At 36.4% G+C, this 27,245-nt stretch overlaps 1 protein-coding gene and 1 long non-coding RNA gene across 3 annotated transcripts in view; one reads left to right on the top strand and one right to left on the bottom strand.

The window, feature by feature from the left end:
• Nucleotides 1–27,245, bottom strand: part of ST6GALNAC3 (ST6 N-acetylgalactosaminide alpha-2,6-sialyltransferase 3) — a 478,754-nt gene that overhangs the window by 14,406 nt on the left and 437,103 nt on the right. The gene's annotated exons all lie outside the window — the stretch shown is intronic.
• LOC120583242 (uncharacterized) lies at nucleotides 23,028–25,092 on the top strand. Its single transcript, XR_005647739.1, has 3 exons — nucleotides 23,028–23,123; nucleotides 24,113–24,213; nucleotides 24,905–25,092. It is a non-coding gene; the product is annotated as an uncharacterized LOC120583242 (long non-coding RNA).

Here is a 27,245-nt window from a genome sequence, read left to right as displayed (position 1 = left end):
ATAGGAAAAGCAAAACTGTACCCCATTTCCCACATCTATTAAAATTATTTTTATTTGGCTCACCAAAGAAGGATAATTCAATTAGAAAAGATCAAAAGCAACAACTGACATATGGGTCCACAGGCACTGAGAATTTTAGTGTCTAACTTAGAGAAAGAGGCTTTATTCGTCATTTTCCCAAAAGGCTGACACTGATTGACTACCTTATGCACAATACCTTTGCCAAATAATAGGCTATCGTCTGCGTTATCGAAGCAGGCACGGATCATGTTCTCCTTCCACGCCAGCAAATTCCTAAAAGGGAGGTCTGTCTGCTTCAGTAGGACACTTCAGTCAGATGATCTGGTGAAGGTCTCGGCCTTGAAAGTCTCACCTCTTAAACAAGCGGTTTGCCCGCTAGGGTAGAATGTGATTCCAACTTATTTTTGCCTAGAGATTTCAGTCCTAAAAACTCCATTTTTTCTCTCTATTCTTGAGATGACAGGGAGTTTAAGAGGAGAAAATTCTTCTTTCGAAGTCTATCGAGAGTTTGCAATTGAGACAGATTCCTTCCTTAGAGAAGAGTTTCTTTCACGGAGGTGGTGTCTTCTTCATAGTGCTGCTACACAGCTCACCTGGAAATCTATGGGAAAAGGACCTGTGTGTTTGTTGCTTACTGTAAATCTGGACCTGGGGAGAGGTCCTTCTGTGCACACCCTCTCCGTACCAGAAGTTTTTTTGTATCAGAACCACCAGAAACTGGCAGGGCATCCCCTCTTTGTTTCATAATAATTTATTCTATCCACATCAGGAAAAAAAAATCAGAAGTATCCAAAAATATAAAGAAGAGAGATTAATTCCAGCACTTTTAAGGACCTAATCAGAGAAAAGATAATGGCAATAATTCCCTTCTTCCAGTAAGAGAGATAACTTTAGGCTTTATTCTCTTAATGACAAAATGTCTATTACTGATTGTCATCCTCAGTTCAAACAGCATCAAATTGAAAGCGAAGACCCCCAAAACACCCAGCAGCCCCGACTTCCACCTTTGCCTGTTCCGTCTGCCTCCTGGTATCCTGCTATCTCACAGAGATTCTTTCCAAGACAAGTGGGTAGAGATGCTCTCAGTGGCCATAAAGACAATAGTGAGAGGGCCTAGGCCAGGGATGGTTTATTAAATTTTGTACCTGCTCCAGAAGAGATAACTTCTACGTGTCTCCGGAATTCTTCAAGCTCAGTTATTTTGTTAATCCAGAGAAGCCAAATGCCATAAAGAGGGAACTAGAACACAGAGCTAAAGCAGTATATCCTAGAAAATGCCAGGAAGAAATATGGAGTGAACTTGAAAAATGTCTTTTATTTAAGAACATCTGATTGAAATGTGAATGTTATCTTCACTGATTTTCCTCTGCTGATTTGCAAGTCACAGAATTTCAGAAATCTCTACTCCTAGTTATAAAAATGAGGACACAGAAAAACAGTTGAAGAGATCCTCCATCTAGCATATTTGCTTTCTCCAGTTGGTGATAACACTTTATACCCATGTTTCTGATGAAAAGGGTTGCAAAGAAGTGACTGAAAGAGCTCCTGAACTCTGAAAGCTGTTGGAAAGCAACAGTAGATACAGAGAATTATTCTTATTTTTGGAGCCCACTTATTGGATTCCCCCCATTCCTCTTCTTTTCCTTTTAAGTCTGCTTAGTCTTAAGGGCCCATGATCATGCCAAGAGGATAAGGAGAACCACACATTTGCTTTTTGTAGAGGCATAAAATTTCGTGAAAGCCTCACCCCAAAGTAAGAAGGTAAGTTGAAGGTAGCTGCCTTCCTTCCTCAAGAACTGGACAAAGGGAGCTGGTGAGTGATGTTGACCAACTAGATTCTTACCAGTTCCCTCCCCATCACTGTAACACAAATCCTTGTGCTCCTACACTTGAGTACTCCAGATATCTCCATAATTTTCCCACTCTAGGAAAGCCTTTTACTATTATCAGAGATCAAAAGCTCTTATAGGTCTTGAGGCCACAGTCCAATTCCTTCTCCCACGGGCATTCTTTTTTCTTATTTTAGCCATTGATGCCACAATGCCCTGGCCCATCTTCTAACCCTTAGAGCCCTGGCCTCTACCTCCCAGTAGTAACCCTGAGTCCACTCTCCCTAAGAGCATTGTTTCCAGTCCTCTCCATTTTCTTCCAAGCTCCAGTTCTCACCTCTGCTACTGATAATGGGTTCTGATTACATTGTCTTGGGAGTATAGTTTGGGTATTAATACTTATTAAAAAAATTCCTAGGTGATTATAATGTGATGTGTGCAGCCAGGGTTGAAAATCAGTAGTTAGGTTTGAGGATTCTATTAGAAGTTGAGTTCCACTTCATTATGAATTAAATTAGCTTTTGAGGATTGGCTTGAGAATCTAACCACTATTAAAATTTTTTTTTCTTTAGGAAAATGTGTCCCAATTTATAAATAGCTGACTTGCAAACTACCTAGAAACATGCTAGTGAAGAGATGCTGGTTGGCAAAGATGTCCCATCTTAGATAACTATGTCTGGCACATAGTAGGCACTCAATGTGACAAACTTGTGTCAGAGTTTAAAAATGTTTAGAATGTAGGCTGTTCTTAAGTAGGAAATTGCCAACATTTTTCCCTAAGGAATTTTAAACAGCTTGCCAAAGTTTTCTCATTGACGCTGTGACAGAGAGACTTACTGACTTCTAAGGGTATAACCACATGTCAAGGATACAACCCACATCACCACTCAGAACTTGGTAAATCTCATATTCATCCATTGTAGTCATTTACCTCCAGAATCAGAACGGCTACCCCAGCTTTACTGAGATACTAATGACGTATATGTAAGTTTAAGGTATACAATGTGATTAGATATATGCACATATTGCAAAATGATAAAATATATTACCGTAATGAGGTTAACTTTTCCATCTCTTCATATTATTAAAATGTATGTGTGTGTATGTGGGTGTATTGATAACATTTAAGATTGACTCTCTTAAAACTTTACAAGTATATAATACAGTTTTGTTAATCATAGTTATCATGCTGTGCGTTAGATTTCAGATCTTATTTATCTTATGGCTGAGACAAAAATCAGGTATTAAACTCCATTTTTTTTTTTTAAAGTCAGTTGACCCATAGCTCAGCCAGCATTCTGATTTCATCCATCAGGATTGAAATGTACTCTATACTTTTTATAAATAACAAATTGTAGTAAAGGGCTGGCCACATACGGTGTGCCAAAGAGAAGGAATAAATGAAGATGGGGCTCCAAAAAATGGAAAAATGTTTTTGTAATTCAGCACCTACAGTAGCTATATCAACATCAAGAAGTGTATTCACTGTTAAGTCTCTGAAATCATTAGGTAAAATATCAATTTAACTAAATTAATTTTAGTCTTTTGAATTTTCACTGCGAAGCAAACTCTGAGAAAATTAAGAGTCATTTGTATTTTCCTGAAGTTGTAAAGCACATAGTTAATTGGATCTCGTGGCAATTAACGTCTTAGGTCATTCTAAACACAGGCAAGACTTTTTCCTTCCTGCTTTTGGCTGCAATTGTGCACCTCTCTTACTGACATGGCCTCCAGATTCACAATCAACAAAGTCTAGAAAGTGCTATTTGCATAGCAGCCTCTTGGAGGAAAGCTTCCTTAGTCTTCTGGCAGCACAAAGCTCGTTCAATTATGTTCAGCCTCAGAAGTGTCATTTTATTTATCAGAAGGCCACTTTCCCATTTTTAAATGGCTTTGGACCTGCCACTTTGAGCAACTCTGACTATAAGAACATTTTCCATTCACGTTGGGCTAAGCCTGTAGCAATCCTACATGACGAGCATGCTTTTTATAGGACTACTGTATGGATTCAGGATGGTGTCTGTGCCATGACTTATTGAAAAGGCCTTTTAAAACCCAAGCCTGCAAGTTGCAAACTCAAGCTGCTGATTTGTGCATTGTTAGAAGCAAAACTAAATGCTCACAACTGTTGTGCTGTGAATCCTGTTTCCTTCCACTCACGCTTTGGAAATTAATGGTGATATTAATGCAGTCAACAGATATATCAGATAGCAGGTGGTTCCAGCTCATGAATTATTTTATTTTATTAACATTTTTATTTTTTGGATGGTGGCACCATCATCCTCCAGGATATGTCCTTCACACTTGTCTTTGTTCTCTTCATCCTTTATGCCCCGTTAGTTGCTGGGTTGTGTTAATTCTTCATGTTGTCTCTCACATCTGTTTTGTTCTTTGCATACCACTACTACTTTAAAACCCTGGGAAACAGGGTGGCTTCAGTGTAGGCCTTAGATTAGTACACCCACCCATGTGGTACATCTATGAAATCTACATTCACCTTTAACAAAAGGGCATGAAGCGGTGACTGAGCTGGTGGCAATGGTGATAGGAACTCAGTCTCAGGGAATCATCATCAGCATCCGAGGTATCCCTTCTCAAGCCTGGCATTTTCTTTAAAATCACAAAAATAAGAAGTAGAAAAGGGAGTAGAATTTTTTAAAAAGGAAAACACTCAAGTACTGTTATGGAGAAAGATATGTTTTCCCATTTCCCTAACCAATAATTTTCTCTAGTCACAGGTGACTTTATTGTGGAAATAGCCTCTATGTATTTTCCAGTGAGGTGTTGGAACTAAAAAAGTGCAAGCTAGGTTAGACACAAAATCAATATTCTTTGATTCAGCCTCGGCTCTTCACCGTGGCACTTTCCCCCATCATCTCTTTCAAGAAAGCAATGCAACAGGAAAATCAGATTTTTCTCTAATCAAGGGTAAGGAATGATTTTTAGCTTTGTGATCATCAAAGAGCTTCAAAGAAGTCAGTGTTGGTTAAAATATCACAGCCATTCAAGTCTTGATTTCATATTGCAACATACCACCAAAATCTTCTCTTGATTATTTTTTCCCTTTGTCCACCACTATAGAAGGAGGAGTTTTTAGTAAGCATGTTAATATGGGCCTAGCACTATTAAGTGAAAGGACCTTTGAATGGATGAATGGATGAATTAGTTCCTCCCAACAGTCACCTAGACAAATGTGCTTCTTTGAAAAGAGGGGTGGGATGTGGAAGAGAGGGAACCACTTTTCTACTTGTAGTCGTTATTTTCCTCTAACATACACGTTTCCTTTTTGCTATGTGTCACATTATAGAGAATAACCCAGGGACTTGTAATCTTAGCAATTCCTTTTGTCTTTAAAGAAATACATTGGGATTTGGTTAAAGAGTAGTATCATGTGCAATTTGTGTTTCATACAAAGGCACATTATTTTCATTTTTAGGCTGCTCAGCGTGTGAAGTTACAAATAGAAAAAAATTGGTAACTTATTAAAATATTGTTTTTAATATTAAGTTCATTTTTAATATGTTGAACTATCTGAGACCATTATTACACCTTTAGAGTATTGGGGTAAAGGGAGATGAAATTTAAAGTTGCAATGCTAAGAAATACACCAACTAAAGAAGTATAAAAAACATATTTAGCACCTACGGAGTTACACACTTTCTCTTTCTCTTTCTCTGTCTCTCTCTCTCTCTGTCTCTCTCTCTCTCTGTCTGTCTATCTATCTATCTATCTATCTATCTATCTATCTATCTATCTATCTATCTATCTATCTATCATCTATCTACATATATATAAACACACATACACACACACATATATATATACATATGTGTGTATGTATATATGTGTATCTATCTTTAAAAACCTGGAAAAAGGCTTTATTTCCCTCAACTTAATTTATGCCCCATGTTTTAGAAGCACATCGATTGTGTAAAAACAGGGAAGATAACACGTGCACTTATGTAACAAACACCAAGTGCAGCCAGGTGCCTGCTATGACCCTGGCCCTGCATAGCTAAGGTATTTTGCTTTTTAATGTTGAGTAAGTCCTGTATTAGAAAAGAAAACATATAAGCATCTTTGTGTGTTTTCATGCCCAAGCCCTTAGAAGATCCGTGAAGTATTCTGTGTATAATAACGCGGCAACTCTGAATAAAGAGTTTTGTAGCTTGGGGAGAAAATGATTTCGAAAGTGTCTTTAATATCCCATTTCTCCCCTTACAGAGCATAAGTGTCCAATCTCGTCCCAACACTGCTTCAAAGAAAATGTTTTAAAAATAGGATCAATACTCCTCGACCCTCTTCTTGGGATTCTAGCCTCCACGATTCACCTGGCTCTGTTGCCTCCCTCCCTTCAGACCTTTTTTCTTGTCACCTCACTTTGTTCCCAGCATCAGGGTTAACATGCTCATGGAGAAGTTTGATTCTCCTGTCTGAGATTCTATCATTTCCTGATTCCCTGACCTGACTTTGATGCTCCCCTGTTCTGTGGTGAACTGGAGTGGCAGGAGCAAGGAGTGATTGCTTCTAAGCAGAGTAGGCTCTCTGAACTGTTAACCTTCTGGAGCAAAGAGCAATTGTGTTTACTCACAGTGAAGAAACATGGAGACACTTGAAGCTTCATCAGTAAAGAAAACAAAGCTAACTGGGGATTCAATTATAAGCCCACTGACAACCAGTTAGCACATGTTTGGATTCATCTCTCTTTTGGCTATTTTATAGAAAATATTTCAGATTAAGAAAGTAAAATCCTATGATAATTCCCATGCTGCATAAATTATTCCAGAGTCCAGAAAAATATGGACTGTTTCCCAAGTCATATTACCCATCCAGCATTACACTGATACTGAAACCAAGGAAAAAGCCAAAAAAAGGTAGGAAGAAAAATGGCAGTACAATCTCATTGATAATTAAACTCAAAAATCCTCAGTTAAGACCCAAACAACTTACTTTAGCACTGAATCAAACACCCTTCCTCTATGGCCAAGTAGGTTCTGTTCCAGGAGTACAAGAATGATTTAATATAAGGAAAAGTATTAATATGGCAATTCTCAAGTGTGTTAGATTGAACCCTAAGTCAGGGGGATGCTAATAGGTATTATATGAGGGAATGGGGACCAGGTGATGTTTGGAAATGGTGCATTTAACAAAGTTAGCTGATTTTTTTTTTTAGCTTTATTGAGATATAATTGATGTATAGCACTGTATATATTTAAGATGTACAGAATGACTTGACTGACATAATCTATGAAATAATTACTGCAAGAAGTTTAATTAACATCCATCATCTCATATAGATACAAAAAAAAGAGGAAAAAGAAAAAAATGATGTTTTCTTGTGATGAGAACTTTCAGGATCATATTTATATATATGCAATATATGTAACAAAATTTTTGACTATTGGACTTCTCATCTTTTATATGATGGATAGTGAGCTAATGAATCTCCAAGAAGAGAATATGCTATGCAGAATTCCCCCAAGTTATTTGACCAGATGGTGATATCTTCCTCAGCTATTTTTTTACATGGACCAACCTGTAGAATAAAGTGTTCTATAGGAAACATTTTTGGTAGATCCTATGTTAATTTAATTCATTGTATCAATCATTCAAAGAAGAAACACAATTTCATTTTTCAACAGATGCCAAAATTTGATAAAGTTCAACATTCAATCCAAATAAAAAATCTTAATCTATAACTAAAGAGGTACCTCCTTAACATAATAAAGAACACCTCTCTAAAACTCAGGGCCAGCATCATAAGTAATGGTAAAATGCTAGAAGGCATGAAACATTAAAATCAGGAACAAGAAAAATGTGTACACTGTTATCTTTTTTTCTTTAACATTCTTCTAGGAATTTTGGTGAATGGAATAACATATGAAATGTTAACAATGAGAAGCAATATATATATTTTTAATTTACATGAAATAATTGTTTAAAATTATAGATGGAAGCTAAAACTTATTAGAATAAAGAGGTTAACAAAATAGTTGAATACTATATATATATTTACAAACTATTAGTTTTCTCTTATAACTAGAACCAATAGTTGAAAATATATGTACCAAAATAACCCTAAAGTTCATAATAACAGCAAAAATGTTTTAAATACTAAAGAAAAAAATCAAAATTTGTGGAACTTTCAGGACTGGACTACCAATTTTATTGAGTGAGAAGACTGACGGCTGCAAATAGGTCCATTCTCCCCCAATTAAATAAGTTTGAATGCAATTTGGATCAAAATTTCATTGGTGCAAAAGTTATCACAGAGGTAAAATGCATTGACAAAGTGGGGGAAAAAGCATTGGTAACAGATGGAATTCAAAGGATTAATGTCTTAATATAAAAAATTGCTCTTTAAAAATGATTAAATATGCATGACATATTATTGAATTGTAAAACCTACATAATTTTATTAACCAATGTCACCCCAATAAATTTAATTAAAAAAATGATTGAAAAAAGGCAAACACTGAAGAAAAGGGGCACAGGTGCAGGCACACACACACTTCCAGCTTACGGACTCTGGCCTTCTCTCTGACTACCGTGTATCAATATTAAATGCTCCTACTCCTCATCCCTAGTCTTCTCACCCAGCTTCATTTTTCTCCATAGCATTTATCACCATTTGACATTTATTGCCTTTTCCTCCCATTTACTCCTGTAAATTCTACGAGTGTCATTTGTTTGCTTAATCTGTTTTCCCAGGATCTAGAGTAATACTCATCACCTAGTAGGGGCTCAATGAATATTTGTTGACTGAATGAATAAATAACATTAGTCTCCTTTATTTATTCTATGTATTTCCTAAATTCATTGGACATTTTGAGTCATTTATTTTATGAGTGACCATCTTTTTAACATCAGGATGTTGTGCCCTAGGTTTATGTCCTTAGGGTTACTTCATTGGCTTAGGATAGACTTGCTATTTTGTAATGAAATTGTAATTCATGTTAGAAAAAAAGGGCACAAGCTTTGGGTAAAAGCACGTCTTAATCATAATCTGTCAGAGGCCTATGAAAATTCCCATTCGTGTTGAGTGATTGGCTCATCTCAGTGTATCAGAGGATTTTTATAAAGGCAGTGGTTTAAGAGGAGTTGTCACCCAGCCGCAGGCTGGCTGCCAAGGATAATTAGTCAAATGTTATGTTTAGTTAAGGCAGTCATGGGACCATATAAGGAACAGGACTGCTGAGTCAGAATCAGAGATGTAGGTCATGGCTGCGTAGCTTATCCGCTACACAAGGGCGCAGGGCCAGGAGGGAGGCTGGGGACATGTGGGGCCTGAAATCAGCCTTTATTCTGCTTGCCAAGACTTATTTCTTGGTTCTGGCTGCATCAGCCCAGAGGAAGGGGTTGGCTTTCAGTAATCCCTTACCCAGAGATGGCATCATTTTCTATTGCGTCATAAAGGCTAGGGACATGATAGCACTGGGCCTGATCATAATGGAGACTTTCTTTGTAAATTAACCACCAGTTGAGAAGACAGAGAAAAAAGGAAATCATCAGAGACTGCACAGCTAGAACATTTGTTGTCAGAGAAGGGAAAAAAGGATGGTCCAGGGGAGAGCCACAACTAATTAGTAGTTAGGAGAGCCAAATGCTTCATTTTAATAAATCTCAATAAGATTAATAAAACATTTGTTTTTTAAAAAACAAAAAGACCATAGTAAGAACAATCCTGGAAATGTGACCTTAAAAAAGACTGAATAAGTGTATATCCAAAATTAATTTCAGTAAGATTGATACTAAGAAGTGTTTATCTATAAAAGTATCAATCTATCCTTCTATTGATGAATTTATATGTTTAGTGAGATTCTTCTCAGTGCCATTAGGTTATGAGAAATACAAGGATGACAGAGTTTAAGTGAGTACAGTACAATGTGTTAGGTGCTACAATGGACGTCCAAGCAGATTTTTTGTACTTTAGAAAAAAAGCGTCCTTCTTTTATTGGGAATGTTGAAGAAAATGTTTTATAGAAGGTGATATTTCTGGTTATTAAAGTATTAATAGGAGTTTGCTTGTTGAATGACGAGGAACAAAGCATTCCTAAAAGAGGGGTTAGTATATGATAAAAGAGAGATAAGTTAAAATGTGGCACGTTCAGGGTTGATGAGTTCAATACCACCACAATGTAGAGTCCATATGATGGAGTGGCAGAAAATGAGACCAAAGAGGTGTATTTTGAAGCTTTGGACTGTAAAAAAGCCTTCTTTGCTAAGTTTGTGTTTGGATTGTATCTTGTAAGCTATGGAGAGCTAGCAGATGTTTGTTAGAAAATAACATGATTAGAGTTTTATGATAATAAGTCTATGTGGATTATAAACTGCATTTAGGAAATACTGGTGATAAAATGACAAGATAAGCCCAGTTGAGACATAAGGAAGAGGGAGACTAAGGTGTGACAAAGGGTTAGTGAGAAGAGAAGACAGAGCTGAGAAATATCCCTTAAGAATACCAAAATGAGTACAACAAGATGCAGCAAAGAGTCAAATTGAAGTTACTTTTAATTTGAAAACTAGACGGGATGATGACACTGTAATGGAAATTGAGAATCCAGAGGCCAAGTTACTTCAGGGCATCAGATAACAGAGTTTCATTTGGATGTGTTCAATGCGAGATGCCTCTGGGACCTCAGCTTGCGAAGTTCCAAGATGAATTTAGAATATGAGTTTGGACAAATCAGATGTGGATAGAGAAATCTTGAAATAATCAGATTATCAATTGTGGAGCAGGAATCGAAGTCAAGTTGAAAAGAGGAACAAGAGTGGGTCTTTAAGGAACACCAACATTTGATGTGTCGGCAGAGGGCAAGGGGTCAAAGAAAGACAGAGAAGACACTGTCATTTGATGTATGATGCTTTCAGACCTTCATAGAGATTACATTTATAGTCTCTCCTTCTCTCATAGAGAATATTTAAATTATGCATACTGATCTCTTCATTAATGTTTTAATAGAAGAAAATGAATTTAGCAACCAGATTAGGTGCTCACTTATGAATTTCTAAGAGTGGGTATAGTATCCAGCATTTCCTGAACACATTCAATTATTGAACCCATAACAGTTGATGTTTTGTAGAACATATTCTGGGAAATATTACACTACATACTTTTAGTAATTGTGTATTATGTACAGAAGTTAAATTGACAGAATCATTACAAGAAAGTACTTTTCATCTATTAAAAATGGACCACTTAATTGATCTGTTCTCATAATTCAAATATTCAATCACTCTTTCAAAGAACTGTGACTTTGCAAAGCCCAGCCAATTCTCTATGTAGTTCAGAGTAAAGTCACAAAGATTTATATATTTGAACCAAATGTGTATGTTTATAGACAAATACCAACTTTTCTACTATATTGACTTTTCAATTCCCATTTAATTTTTGGCTAAATTTATATTTGTTATAATTATGCAATATTTGACACATACAAAGAACTAGAAGTAATGTGTTCATAGGTCCATAGAATAATAAAAAAGCGTTAAGAATAGAGTATTATCAATTCAGACCCTTGTGCTCAAATCCTGTCTCCCCAGCAGGAGTAATCATTATTTTAGTTTTGGGATTTATTACTCCATCTTTTTCGGTATAGTTTTACTATACTTGTATGTGTCTATGAACATGTTATTATTTGGTTTTATGAATTTTCAATTTTATATAAATGGCATCATTTTGTATGTATTCCTCTGTGAGTTGTCTTTTTCATTTAATACTTTGCTTGTGAGATTCATTTCTGTTAATGCTTGTGGCTGTAGTTCATTCTTTTTTTTTTTTTACCACGATAGTAAGATCCATTTATAAATACACAACAATTTACTTATCCATTCTTTTTTCAATGTATATTCGAGATATTTCCAGTTTTCTTTTTCCTCTTGCAAATACTATCACTATGAACATTCACACACCTGTACTAGTATTTCTTTAGAGAAATATCTTGGAGTAGAATTGTTAGGTAGAAAGGTAAGCAAATGCTCAATTACAAGATAATTCCAAATTGTCTTCCAAGGAGCTGGGGACAATTTATTCTCTTATCAATAGATCTTGCAGTTTGTTCTCCATCCTCAATAATACTGTATGTTCCAGATCTTAACTTTTTTGCCAATCTCATGAGTGTAATGGTATTTAATTTGGGTTTGAATTTGCATTGCCCTGATTGTTTCAAGCTTAGGAAGAAAGAGAAAGAATTTCTCTCAGCCACAGCATCCTTGTAAATGGGAATAATTATTCCTAACTCATTAGGTTGTGAGGATTAAATAAAACATAGTATTTGAAATTGAGCTTCATGCTAACACATGATAGGAGTTCTATGTGTATATTCTTATCTTTTAATTTAATTGCCTCCTCTTTAATCTCCTCTTTCAACTATGAAAAATAAATTCCGATTGCTTCTTGAGCTAATGATTGAAATACTTTTACTCTATAATTATCTCTCTTAACCAAAACTCGATACCTTAATTCCTTTATTTATTGAAAATAACTACACATTTTCCTCAAATTGCCTTACTCGTTTCATTTTATTCTTATGATTTATTTAGTTATAAATACTAGACAATGAAAAAGCAAAAAGAACTGAAATTAGTGAATTTTAATATGCAGTTTTTCTGAAAGAGAAGATCTTTTTAGATGGCTCATTGGCCTCAATACATTTTGTCCATTTTGTAGATGACCATTTCCAAGAAATTTTTCAGTAAGATAAGATTTGGAAAAATACATTAGGTAAATGGCTCTTGAAGTAGTGTTCTAATCTAACTATTAAAGCCAGTCCATATTCATAAATTGAAAGCTGGTGGAAAAATGTTGCTTTGATACATTTCTTTTATAATGACCTTGACATGTTTTAAAAAATACCAGAGGAGAATCTTCCAGAAGCACCACAGTGTTTTCTCACCACAGAGGTGGAATAGATAAACAAATCTGAGGAGGTAGTGACTGGTGTACTCCCAGATCCAGGACTTTTTGGAGGAAAATGGGGTACAGGAAAGTGAGCAGGGGCCATGACTTTTCAGTTTTTATATCCCTCACTCCAAAAAGAATGTATGTACTCAGAGTGGGTACTTGAGAAGTTTGGACTAAAGAATGAGGGTAAGTTGGAAATATGACTACTCATTTGAGAGAAGTGAAAGTGATCTCGTTTTCAGATGTGTATCTTTAAACCAACCTTTGTTCTTAAATAGATTTTTAATTCTTATTTCTTTCTTTCCACTAGATCAGTTTTCCAGCTGTAGAGAATAAACATAGCACATAGGCTATCTAAGTGTGCATATGGAAAATTGCGTATTAATGATTGTAATCTCATTGATGTGCATAACCCAAAATAATAAAATGTGATAGAGAATGGAAGTATTTTGAATATTTTCTAAGCAACCGTCCTTCCATCACACACACACACACACACACACACACACACACACGCACGCCACACACACGCACATTACACATTTCAATTATGTTATGTATAAGAGAATGATCAAAGATGACTTATTTTAATGTGAACAGCTAATGAAAAATAAATGAGAAGTATTAATGATGTTTCTTTTATCAAATTTATAGAAATCAACAATCCTAAAAATATCTGTAAGAAAAAAAACAATGTAATGAACCTACAACCACGAAAAAAACAGAAGCAAATAAAACTAATAAAGGTAGATTACTTTTGAAAAATATGTCAATACTCACATAAGTTTCAAGTGTTTTTACTTTACATGAAAAACAAATGCAGTGAGAATTAGATCTATTTAGATTTTACATATTTTTTTAGAAATTAAATTAATTAATTAATTAATTAATTAATTGATTTATATTGACTAGAAATTGGATCTATCTGAAAAGTCTATTCTGCTTTACTTGGAACATCAGTTCTACTCATTTTCAAAAGCTTAAGATGAGTAAAGTGTGAAGTCTACCTCCCGAGTTAAGCTCTGATCATTCTGACCTTGGTCCCCAATTTAACCCTTTTTCCTCCCCCCACCCCCTTTGGCAACCTTCAGCTTGCTCTCTATATTTATAGGTCTGTTTCTTTTTTATTTTGTATATTCATTCATTTTGTTTTTTTAGATTCCATATACAAGTGAGATTGTATGGTATTTATGTTTCTCTGTGTGACTTATTTCACTTAGCATAATACCCTCTAGGTTCATGTATGTTGGCAAATGGCAAGATTTCATTCTTTTTCCTTGCTAAATAATATTCCAGTGTGTGTGTGTATCACATCTTCTTTATCCATTGATCTATTGATGGACATCTAGGTTGCTTTCATATCTTGGCTATTACTAGTAATACTTCAATAAACACAGGGGCGCATATATCTTTTTGAATTAGTGTTTTTGTTTTCTTAGATAAATATCCAGAAATGGAATTATTGGACTGTATAACACCCCTATTTTTAATTTTTTAAGGAATACTATTTTCCATGGTGGCTGAACTAATATATATTCTACCAACAGTGTATGAAGGTTCCCTTTTCTCTGCACCCTTGCCAGCACTTGGTTGATTTATTGATGACAGCCATTCTGACAGGTGTGAGGTGATAGTTCATTGTAGATTTAATTTGCATTTCTCTGATGATTAGTGATGTTGAGCATTTTTTCATATGTCTGTTGGCTATCCTATGTCCTCTTTGGAGAAATATCTATTTAGGTCTTTGGCCCATTTTTAAACCAGATTGTTTGTTTTTTTGATGTTAAGTTATATGAGTTCCGTATACATCTTGAATTTCAACCCCTTATCAGATGTATCACTTGTGACTATCTTCTCCCATTCTGTAGGTTTTTTGTTTTGTTCTGTTGATGGTTAGAAATTTATTTTTTATAAAAGTAAGAAGAAGTATATGGTAGACATTGGCATTATTGAAGAAATGCCAAATCAGTCTTCACCTACGCATTTACTGAAAAAGGATCTTTCTTTTTCAGTCTAACAGAGGCTTTCCATTTATTTTTTAATCTCTAAAGAATTTATAGCAGGAATAAGTAGCGAGGCTCTATGCTTGTCTATAAAGCACACCTGAATCATGAGTATAGAAGAGATCAGTAGAAGGATTAGTGGAGGTTTGAAAAGGCATTTTACTTTTTCCCACCATTGAATACAGTGGAGTAGATACAAAAAGTCTTTGATCCAGAAAGACAGAAATAGGATTAGAATTCATATTTCTTTCCCAAGGCCTCACCAGTTAAATTCAGAATCTGTAAGCGGCATTTTGCAAAACATTTCTTTTTGTCAGCTCAACAGCAGTTATTCCTTTGGTACCCTAGGGCAGCTCACCCTTCTGAAAGTCCTGATGCCATGGGTGGGCAGAAGTCATGAATGCGTGGGATCCCTGCCCTTCTGGAGTTTGATTGGCACCCGGGTTGTGAAGAATCTTGGTTGAAGAGGCATCTGGTTATATGCACTTAAACTAAGTCTGGATGACTAAAATCAGGGCGTTTTGGAGAGGAGGCATGTCAGACAGCGTGAAAAGCAGGAGCAAAGGCACTATTTTAGAAATGGTTCAGAAGGAAGATCTTCGATCCAGCTCTGATACTTAGCAGTGTGAATTAGAGTCCACCGCTTGACCTCTTTAAGTCTCAGTTTCTTCTTTAGTAAGCTGACAATAAAAATACAGAAGCCCTGTACTTACTAATCATTTAGGTTTTCAATAGCAGGTCAGAGGTCCGTTTGCTTAAGTCCAAAGTAAACATATTTTGAATTTCTTTCAAAATGGCAGTCTAAACTGGTCCTTCAAAGTTTGAAACCAGTAATATTCTCTCTCCTTATTGGTATATGTTAGGGAGTCTTTTTGCTCATTTAAAATCTTAAGAGAAAGGTAAACAATCTCATGCCCTCTTACCACAAATGATGCCCAGCCACAGTGGTCAGAAGGAGCACTGCCAACTCCGGTATCCATATTCAGTGCCTAGCCTACTTCTTTACACGGTGCAGAACTGAACACTCTATGAACCTATGGGACCACCCTTCACGCAGGGGATCAGTTTTATCAGTGGCTATTTCCCCATGCTTCTCAAACCATGCTTGACCACTCCTGAGTTGATGTAGAGGGGGTCTAAATTTCAGGTCACAAAATAAAATGTATAAGGTATAAAAATACATATATATATATCTTTCTTAATTTATGTTTTGAACTTCTATTTAGGTTTATATGGCTCAAGTGAGGTAAAGTGTTGGAAGTGTGTGTGTGTGTGTATGTGTGTGTGTGTGTGTGTGTGTGTGAACCTTTTGTTGCTAGGTGGTTCTAGCTTCCCACTAGAAAGGGCAGTAAACACCACTATCATCACCAGAACTCAGCACATGATAAGCAAACAATTTATATTTATTGAATAAATAAATAGATGATTTAAAATGAATGATTAGTAAATTTGGAAAACCTAGGTTTTTTCATTAGAGTGTCTCCCCACTCACAGATAGTTCTGGATAGGAGTGTCTTTAGGAGGCTTCCTACACTGATCAAATGAGAAAACAAATCAGCACAAAACTGTCCGGCATTTCTTTGCTTTATGCTTTCAAGCTTAGACTAAATGATGGATTTTATTTATTTTATTAATGTCTCCAGAAATCTTTTAGGCTAGTAAATCTTTCTGAAAATACAGCAGCAGTTAGCGAGAAGGAAAAAAATAAGGAAACCTTTTAAACCATCTCTTAAAATGAACTCAGGGATAATTATAAGCTCACAAGTATAAACATGTTCAATAAAAATTGAATTCAGGAATAAAGAGACTAACTAATAGCATCCCATACATCTCTGCGTGTGAAGCCTTGGACTGTGGCTGGCCAAGTGTACAAGCCAGTGATAGTAACAGTCATAACAAATGTTCTGACACACAGGGTGAAAAGTCCTGGGCTGATGTTATTTCAGTTTTGTTATGGCATCATGGAACTAGTCATTTACTTGTTAGCCATCCTTATCTTACTATATGTTGCTTTAATTTCTAAAATGAGATGCTAGGCTAAATTATTTAATTACAAAATTTGATAGCCAGCATATATCTTGTAAATATCAGTAACAATACAAATACAGATTTGTCTACACTGAATTTCTTGGAATTTAAAGTCAGTGTTTGTCCAAAACGATTTTTTTCAGTTAATACTACACAGTACTTGCAATCCTTTTGACATATTTATGCCCACCCTTCCATCCTAGGACATTTATTGAGCAACTACTATATGCCAAAAATTGTGCTAAAAGTTGAGGTTATCTCACGTAAACAGAATATGTTCTCTACCTCAGAGAACAACAGTCTAACTGGAGAGACAGTCATTGAATGAGTAATTATAATTTCATGTGATAAGTAAAATAAAAGAGACATGCATATGTTGTTAAGGAGAGGGTAATTAATACTCCTTGGGTGGCAAAGAGGAATCAAAAGCTAAAGCAGGAGGTCCTTAAAGAATTCTCCAGGAGTCTTCCAGGCCTCATGTTAATAAACAAGGCCTAAATTTCATGTGCTTATCTGAATTAAAATAGATAAACTGTATTTCCCGATGTCATGGTTCTCAGCCTTGATTGTGCACTAGAATCAGTTGGGGAACTCTTAGAAAATGGGAATAAGGGGACCATACAAATTATAATTCAGAATCTCTGGAGTTAGCTTCAGTCATTTGTCCCAAAACGAAATGTATCCAGGTGATCTGAATTATGTCACTAGGTCTAAGAACAACTTTTGTTAGTAATCAACTACAGGACATCTTCTTTGCCCTAAGTGCCACAGGGACCGTTATTTTACGGAGAGGGTATGAGATGGAACAGAACTCTATATAAATCCTTGAAAGAAAAAAAATGTAAGAATAATACAACAGCTTAAAATCCACAACTTCACCTTTGTACACCTAACTGCAATCAGTGTACAAACCAATTCCAAAGTGGTTTAGTATATATATAAATGATGTTTTGCAATAGTCACTAGCATTGAGAATTACAAGTCAGTGTGTGGATAAGAAGACTCTTCCATGCTGAACACTTGGGGTTATAAGTACTCAAGTGATTCCTGTCTCGGTGATACTGTTCTGAGTGGTTCCTGAACATTTTATGTGATGGATTAAGCATAGAATATGGACCAAATAAAAATATTCCCTTTTTTGAAAAATGAAGGCAACTCTAAATTAACTATGGGTAATAATTAGTTAATAATAAGGTAACATATAAATGTTGGTTCACTAATTGTGACAAATAAAAAACATTAATGTAAGATGCTAATAATAGGGGAAACTGGGTACGCGTTATAAGGGAACACTCTCAATACTACAATCTTTACAATATATAGCAAGTAAAAAACTTCAAAAATTTTAAAGTTTCTTTTTAAAAAGTCTCTCCTTTCTATTTTTAAAGCTGAAATACATCATTCAATGCCATCTTTCTCCTTCTGCATGAGAATTTGACCTTCAGTTACCTTTTTAGATCTCTTCCCCCATAACCTAATAAGTTAGAATATCATCTGTGTTACTAGGCCAATATTGCTTATGATAAAAATGATACCTGGTTGGTAAATTGCATCCGAGCTGAAAGAACCATAAACACCTGATAGGAAACCATAGCTTTAGGCTTACTTCAATGTGGGGAGTCCTTTTAATTTGCATGACCCTTGTAGGGGTCTTGGAAGCTATGCCTATGATGCTGTTATAGGAGATATTGGCTCCTGTGAAGCATAAGGCTTCTAACACAGGCAAATTTCACACCTGCCTGGCATGAGGTTCATTTCCTTACACTTGAGCTGTCACCTGGATGCCAAGAGAATAGCTTCTGGACTGTATGGATTCAGTAAGGTGTCCTCCAAAGAGTAGAGCTGATGCTGCCTTGCTGGCAGGTTGTATTTCTTGTCCTAGAGTTTTCTGAGTAACCAAATTGCCAAATGTGGCCTACAGGAGACCTATGAGGCTGTTAGAGAAACATTGCCTGATAGATATTGAATATCTCTATCATTACTTCCTCGAGAACCTGTAGACAGATGAGAAATGGTGTACTATATTTTCTCTCATACATAGAGACATACTTTCATCCATCTATTGAATGGTCATATAAATCAATTTAAGGATCAGCGTTTGCATAAGTACTTGTTCATGCTAATTATGTGTAATCATAGTTAATTCAAAGATAATCAAAGAAAAGAGGTAAAAGGTACAAAATCTATTTGTGTGTCTGTCTATATCTATCTATTATTATTATTATCATCATCATCGATCTATCATCTATCTACCTATCATCTATCTATTTATCTATCTATCTATCTATCTATCTATCTATCTATCTATCTATCTATCATCTATCATTCATCTATCCATTCATCTATTTATCTATTGTTATTGAGGTTTTCTTTTATGAGATGACAATATCACAATAGTTAAGAATAATTTGTAATGAGGTATAATTTGATAACACAGGTCTTCTGAAAAGTTAGAAGAAACAAGAGGGTATTAGAGATCTTTGGTAGTTTTGAAGGAAAGATATTGAGAGAAAAGTATATTTCTTTCTAAAGTGGGCAAAACATTTACAGATTTGGGTAGATGTAGTTAGTATGTTCTTTTCTGTTTATCCATAAATAATATTGCAAATGAAATTGTGGGACATCATATCTGTTAATATTGACTGATGAGACTGCTATCCCTTTAACTGAAAACAAAATTAGTTCTGGATGTATTGAACTAGCTTTATTTTTTAATAACTTCATTTTTATGTAAGTATTTTTTCATTCTCTATAGAAAAATATATTTATTTCCAAGAGCCACAACAAAAATCACATGGCCATATAACTGGATTTCAGCAGCCACTGAAAGTTACTTCCCAGCTTATGCTTAGAGCCAATCTTGTGGATGAAATGCAGAGAGAAAAGACAGAATGAGGGTACCCTTCTACTCCAGATTCTTTTTATGATAATTGTGATGGGCTCTGTGTGAATCTGGGTAATATTTAGAGAGTCCATAAATGAGTGGGTGACTTATCCCAAATGAGCAAGTCTACCTCCTTTGTTGCACCTATGACCTACCACATCAGCATCATCTGTTTACAGGTCTCTGTTTCCCACTGTGAGCACCTTGAGAAAACTCCCGTGTGAGCACCTTGAGAAAAGAGACTGGATCTCCTTTATCTTTGATTTTCAAGTATCACAACTAGTAAGCATTGAAATGAAAATAAACTTTTAGAAAAGTAGAGCAAACAATCTCAGATAAAGAGTCTGGGAGGTGATTCTAAGACTCTGGACAGGATTTGGTACATTCTTTACCAAAGAAAGAAAATATAGAAGTAGCTTAGGAAGCTAATTGATAAAATATCTTTTCATTCTGCCAAATTCGATTTCTGAAAATTGTGTCCTGTTCAAGGTCATCTGAGTCTTATGAGTCTCTTTTTTCTCTTAGACTAATGTTTATTTCCAAATGTTCACCATATCAAGATTCTGTTATCTAATGCAGACACTCAGAACTCTAGGTAGGCACTAATAACTTTGGTGCTATTAAGGATACAAATTAAAAATTAACAATGCGATCTCATAAAATTCCAGTGATAGCACCACAATTACTCTGCAAAACAACACAGTTCTTTATAGAATCTTCCTTTGCTTCTAGACTGCATTTTGTCTGACAAGCATTTGCCAACAAAGACATCATACTAATTACTATTTGTTATACAAAAGGCAGGAAAACTGATAAATGATTCATTGATTATTTTCTCTCAGAAATAATTCTTCCACTCTTGTCCTTAAGTTACATTTGGATAATAAATAGAGGCTGTAAGTGCTTTCCCAAGGAGTTATTTAGAAGAAATCATGTCGACATTTCAATTCTCAGCAACTTAGCCACTGTGAGTGGATACCCATTTTAAAAAAAGGACAAAACAAATATTTTGAGCTCTTTGTGTGTGGAAATAAATGGTCCTTTTAAAAGTGGATCTGTTCTATAAAATGTACTTTTGCTCCTCTGTTAGATTCTTGAATCTCCACCATTCTAAGTTGTATAAGGTACAACTTCTCTTCTTTATCCCAAGATGGGTGTATAAGAGGGACAAGATATCTCTTAACATTTATTTTGGTTTTTCTGCCTTGAGAAAGTCGACACATGATATAATTTGCCTAAGGGCAATATCTGGGCAATAGCATGAATTTGGGCAGAGTGAGGATGTGAGCCAGTTTATAAGTTCTTCAGTGACCAGGAAGGAGTAACCAGGAGGTGTGCGATGAAGATGGGTGAAGGGCGATAGGGCAAGAGTCATGGGCTCCAAAGTTCTCTTTGATGTTGCCTCATCTGCAGGTAAGTGAGTGAGTTATGATCCCCAAATCTAAACAAGAAGCCCAGTGCTCTCTCCATCTGCACATGTCTCCTATGTGCACACCATGCCTCTTGTACACACCATGTCCCAGATGGATCTTTGCAGATTTTCTCAACCTTTTCCTCATTTCTGTATCCCTATCTCTGTTAATGGTGTTAGCAGTCATGTAGTCTACAAACATTTCCTCATCATCTCATCTCCTTGCTCTCCCTTAACTCCACATATTACTGCGAGATTTTACTTTATAATATTTCTGAAATTTATTCCCTCCCTCTTCCTTCACTCAGAACCTCATCCTCTTTTTTTCTGGAGAACTGTAGATACTTCCTGACTGGTCTTTCTGCCTTCTGTCTTTTCCCCAACTTATCCATCTCCCAAACTGCTGCCATAGCGATTTTTCTATACTGCAAAGCTGATTATGTCATTCCCTTGGCTTAAGATACTTAAATTGCTTTCCATCATCTAGACCAGAGAATAAAATCTAGTATTCTTCACCTTGCTTTAAAAAAAAATCTTCACTATTTTACCCTAGTTTACATTTCTGGCCTCATATCTGTAAGTTGATTCTCTATGTGCATGATATATTTGAACCATTCAAAATAATGTATAGAACTCCTTATTGTGCCATTTGTAACTCAAATAAATGTGCCATTTGTTTACATACTAGGTGCCAAGCACTTTCCTAGGTCCTGGGAATATAGATGTGGCACCTTTGCACATGCTCTTCTGGAATGCCTGTTTTAGGCTTCCTTTAAAATTCTGTTCACACGTCACCTCTTCTGTAGAGTCTTCACTGACTCCTCTAGGCAGAGGCAGTCAGGCCATTTTTGATGGCCATATATACACAGCTCTGATATGGCATATTATAAAAATGTGCTTCGGTGTCTCTCTTCTTCACTAAACTCTAGGACTGAAGTCCTTGAGGACAGAGCCTATGCCTCATTCACCTCTGTATTCTTAATGTTTAGGGTAGTGCCTGGCACTACATAGGTTCCTCGTAAATGTTTTCTGAGTGAATAACAGTATGTGTCCATCATGTCCAGGAGAAATCTACTTCTTGCATATTTACGAAATATAAGCACATCACCAGAGGATTTCCCCCTGACACACACACACACACACACACACACACACACCCCTCTGCTGTCAAAGTTATCCCTCAAATTTCTGGATCAAAAAAAATTATTTTTTTTCTAAAAAAAAAAAGTAGAGGGGTAACAATTGTTATCTCAGGGTAGTGGCACATGTTCTCTACTGTTTGAAATGTCCCCCACTCCCTCTTACACTCTCTCTCACACACACACACACACACACACACACAAACACACGCATTCCCCACCTAGTTAACTCTTACCAATCCTTGATAGCTCAACTCATTTACATTTATTCAGCAAACCTCTGATCCTCCCATCTCCCCAGATTAAATGAAGTCCCGTGTAATCTTTTTTTATTCTTGTATCATCAAATATCTTTCTTTTCTAGCTTTTACCGACATATTTATTTGTATAATTACTTTATTAATTTTATTTTTCCTTTCAAACCTTCCAAGGACAGCCTCCATGTCAATTACATAGATGTTGAAAACCTATTTGTTGAATAATAAACAAATGAATGATCTAGTTTAATCCTCATAATAATTATCCAAAGTAAACACTGTTATCATCTGCACTTTCTAGAGCAAAGGGACACTGGGTACAATGAAATAATCTGCCCAAGGTCACAGTCAGGGATGAAACCCTGGGACAGTTACTGGATTTCTGCACACCCGCTTCCTTATCACAGAGAACTAATCTAGAGCTATTTTAAAACTTTAAATAAAGGAGCTCAGCTTTATTATTCACTGTTGGATAGCTAAGAAATTTGTTAATTTTAAACACGAGCTAAAAAAATATGAGTGTATCCACAGAGGGTTTGTCTTTTTTGATCTCTCAGCTCTGATTGGAAATAAGTCAGTAAGAACAGTATCGTCGAAATCTCCGCCATGAAGATCCATGTGGGTGCCTGAAGTCTGACAATAGAAAAAGTAAGCCTATTTTCTCCTCTATTATAGGGTTCTTGTATAATTCCCGGTGTGAGTTTGAAATAATTAAAAAAGTAATCTGATACTTGCAATTTAGTGAAACATATCTGACAACTGGGTACCGAAGAATTCATTGTTATGTTATTTTATAGCCTTCTTAAAAATCCTAATCCTGCTTCTTTTACAGAATGGATATATTCTTTCCTATTAAAAGACACTGAAAAGTAATGGCAGATGAAAAATGGTCACATGGAGCAGTTGCTCAAAACCTCAGTAAAGTATGGGATCTGAATTCACAGAGTTCTGTGGATTTCAGTTAATGAGAAATAGAAACAAGCACATCTTGAATACAGACATACCACATGAGTAAAATTTAGCCACAAAATGAATACATTTTCCAAAGCCACTTGCCGATCCTGTCCTTAGCTGCCATTGGGTGCAGCTAGAGATGACTAAGATACATTCCCAGTTTGTAGGGTACTTAACTTAGTGAAAAGAAGGCGACACTGAATACAAAATGGATTACGAGAATAAAACTGGAACCCATCTTCTACTGCTCAGGGAGAAAGTAAGGACAATTGTTGCCTCCTCCTTCTCGAAAAGTTTGGTGTGAACAAAAAGCTGCATGCAGGAAGGGGTGCTGTTTGTCAAGGAAGAATTGGTTTCCAACTCATTAAGTATTGAAATATCCCGTTTATCTGCCTCTAGTAGGATCTTGTTATTTTCAAAGCTAATTTAAGCTACTCTTAAAAACAAGCCAGTTTTTCTATTTCTACTTCTTTCACATGGTTCTCCTACTATTACTCAAACAGCCATGCAGTTAGGACTAGAGCTCTGAGGACTCAGCTCCCCCACCTGACGTGCTGCATCATGTTAATGCTGAATTTCAGATATGAATTATTTTAATGGCCCATTTTATAAGCTGCTGTCCAAATTCTTACAAAAAATAGCAAGTTTTATTCTCTAACTGCTTAATAAAAATCTCTTTCCAGTTTTTCTCATTCAGAAGGGTATAATAGAAAGCAGATCAAGATAAATTTGTCCTGTGGACCAGGCAAATTCCTTTACACTAGGGCAAAGGGCAAGCCTTCTGGTGAGTAGAAATGGACTACATGTCAGGAAGCACAGGGTGAAGGGAAAACTCAGTTCAGAGCTGTTTTTTCTCACCTGGAAAAGTGTGGAATTCTTGTAAACTGCTGTCAAAGTATTCGATTGTCATGTGAAATAGTTTAGCCCTAATGAAAAAATCTCCATAATAACAAACAAGGGGATATTTGCAAATGGCATGCAATATTAGAGACCAAAGCAACACTTTGCTGTGATGGAATGTCTCGATGCATTATTCATGCATTTTTGTTTTTATTCAGAACTGTGTAGACACACATTTGCTTAAAATACATTAACTTTCCCATTCCAGTGGAGTCACTGGGCAGAAGTTGGTTTATATCACCAGGTGGAGTGTATCAGTCAGGGTCTAAACAAGAAAGAGAAACCACTCTATGTATTTCAAATAGAGATACTTTAATACTGGAGTTGGTTACACACATGATGGAAGACCTGAAAAGCCAAACAGGGGAAAATGAAGCAGCAGCAGGAAGCCACTACCCTATTCCAGAAACCAATATACTCACGCTGGAACAAGTACCAATGTGGAGACTGCCTAGCAGAAGCTGGGAAGGGGCAGCCAGTGGGAGTGAAGCCAGAGAAGACATAGCTTCTGCTATAAATGACTGCCAAAGGCAAAAAGAGAAATACCTTGACTTCTCTCTCTTCTCATCCTCCAGTCTTCCTGCCAATACCCACTGCTGGCCAAAAACATCAGGAAGCTGTTTGTCTAGGGAGCTTTGAAAATGGTATTTCCTGTGATTGACAGTTAGAACAGAAGAAGGCAGAGAAATGGACTTAAGGACAAACAGGCAAATGGGCAACCAGTGCACCTGTGCTGCCCTCCAGCATCGGATCTTCAGCGAATATCAAGTACGTTCCTTTTGTGCTATAAGCTTTGAAATTCAGTTAACTTTTCCTCCCTTTCCCTTCACTCCCTTCCCTTCCTCTTCCCTTTTCTTCATATTCATTGACCTATCTCTTGTGTCCTGTGTAACACACAGATGTCAACATTTTTTGTGGAAGAAAAGCAGAGGTCAAAGGGGATGTGCCAAGAGAGGAGACCAATAGTGAAGGCATTATGTACTTCCTTTGAATATGGCTTCATTTAAAAAAGATCTGGGTGGAATGTTTTAATATTTTTTTTAAAGGATGTTTCTTTGAGAGACAGTACACTTAAAATAAGTATTCATGACCACTGAACATATCCTGGGTCTATTGTTCATTTTTAGGATGGGTTTAGGGGCACACAGAGTACAAAGCTCTAGACTGAGATCTGTTCTAGAAAGAAGCAGAATGGCCATGTGTAAAAAGAGAAAAGGGGCAAAGTCTATTCTATGCATCCATCATCTCTGCTTCTTACCTCCATCCCCTCTTGGCGTACCCCTGGCTCACCAGGTGTTGCTTGCCCAGTGCCTCCTCATGTTCCTGGAGGCCCAGAAAGACCTGCTCTCGTGGATGCTCGCAGTGGCTCGTGCTGCCACAGCCAGCACTAGGATCTGTCCATACCTTTTGATGCCATGAGTCTGCCTCTTGCGCCAATCCCAGCTTCCAGGCTTTGCCACCGACATGTCATTTCTCTTGTTCCAATGGCACTCATTAGATCTGAATCTCACTGCCTGAGGGCCAGGCCCTCTTTATAACTTTTGTTTATCAAGAGCCCACTATGTCCTTGGAGTTAGACTAGAAACTTGGTCTGGATTATTTAGTTTAATTCTCATGGCAACTCACAGTTTACAGATAAAGAGATAGATTTAGAGATTAAATAATTTCCCCAAGATCATCCAAATAAATAGTAAGTCATAGAAGTGGGATTTGAACTAGTTTCTGTGTTTAAGAATATACAGTAGACTCCCTTATCTGTAGTTTCACGTTCTACCATCTCGGTTACCTGTGGTCAACCACAGTCCAAAAATATGAAATGGAAAATTCCAGGAATAAACCATGTATAAGTTTTAAATTTCACGCTGTTCTGAATAGTGTGATAAAATATTGCTCTGTCCTTCTCTGTCCTGTCCAGGACATAAGTCATCCCTTTGTCCAGTGTATCCACACTGTGTATCCCACCTGCCCATTAGTCACTTAACAGCCTCTTTGGTTAACAGATCGACTGTGGTGGTATTGCAGTGCAAGTGACTCTTATTTTACTTAATAATGCTACATTCACATAACTTCTATTATAAGACCTTGTTATAATTGTTCTATTTTATTATTGTTATTATTAACCTCTTAGTGTGCTTCATTTATAAATTAAACTTAATCATAGGTATGTATGTATAGGAAAAAACATAGTATATATAGAGTTTGGTACTATCTGCAGTTTCAGGCATCCACTAGGAGTCTTGGAATGTATGCCCCGAGATTCAGGGGGGTACTGCTGTATTCCATTACACTGTCGGCCAGTACTGCAGGTGGCTCCTCATTCATACCAGGCTCTCAGCATCTAGGGAACTTTGCCCTTTTATCAGGCACCTCAAAGCTACAGTCATAGCTCTGTACACGCACACGTGCACACACACACACCCACACAGTTGCTGAGGACAACTGGATAGACACTGGTACCTTCATGGACATCCTGCTGTCCAGCAACAGTGTGCACGCTAACAGTGTAGTGACCAGGACTTATGCAATATGTGCTCCCAGGACCTGGACTCCTAATTAGCCTTCTATCGCACAGAGTGAATCGGTGTCAGGTAATCAAACACATTTTTTTTCCCTTGTCTCTTCTCATTTAGGAGGCTGTACCTACTTCCTACTGCTTATTTTGTACCACTTATCAAGACTAATATAAAATCATTCTAATAATAATCCACCCAAACTGGCCTTCATATCTGGTGCCTGCTGGAGTATAACAAAGATCCTTTCATTTTGGTTTTAAAGCATTGCTTCGTCCAACCAACTGACTGCAAACTGATACACATTCCAACCTAAAGGTTATAGATCAGCAGGTAAACGCAGAAATTCTATTAGTTTTCCGACCTGGGGTTTATGCCATTCATTTTAAATAAAATCAAAATCCTA

The sequence above is a fragment of the Pteropus medius genome, unplaced genomic scaffold (genome assembly GCF_902729225.1).
Source record: "Pteropus medius unplaced genomic scaffold, Ma_sr-lr_union100, whole genome shotgun sequence".
Lineage (NCBI taxonomy): Eukaryota > Metazoa > Chordata > Mammalia > Chiroptera > Pteropodidae > Pteropus > Pteropus medius.
Note: the sequence above shows the minus strand (reverse complement) of the source record. Positions and strands in the feature narration are given on the sequence as shown.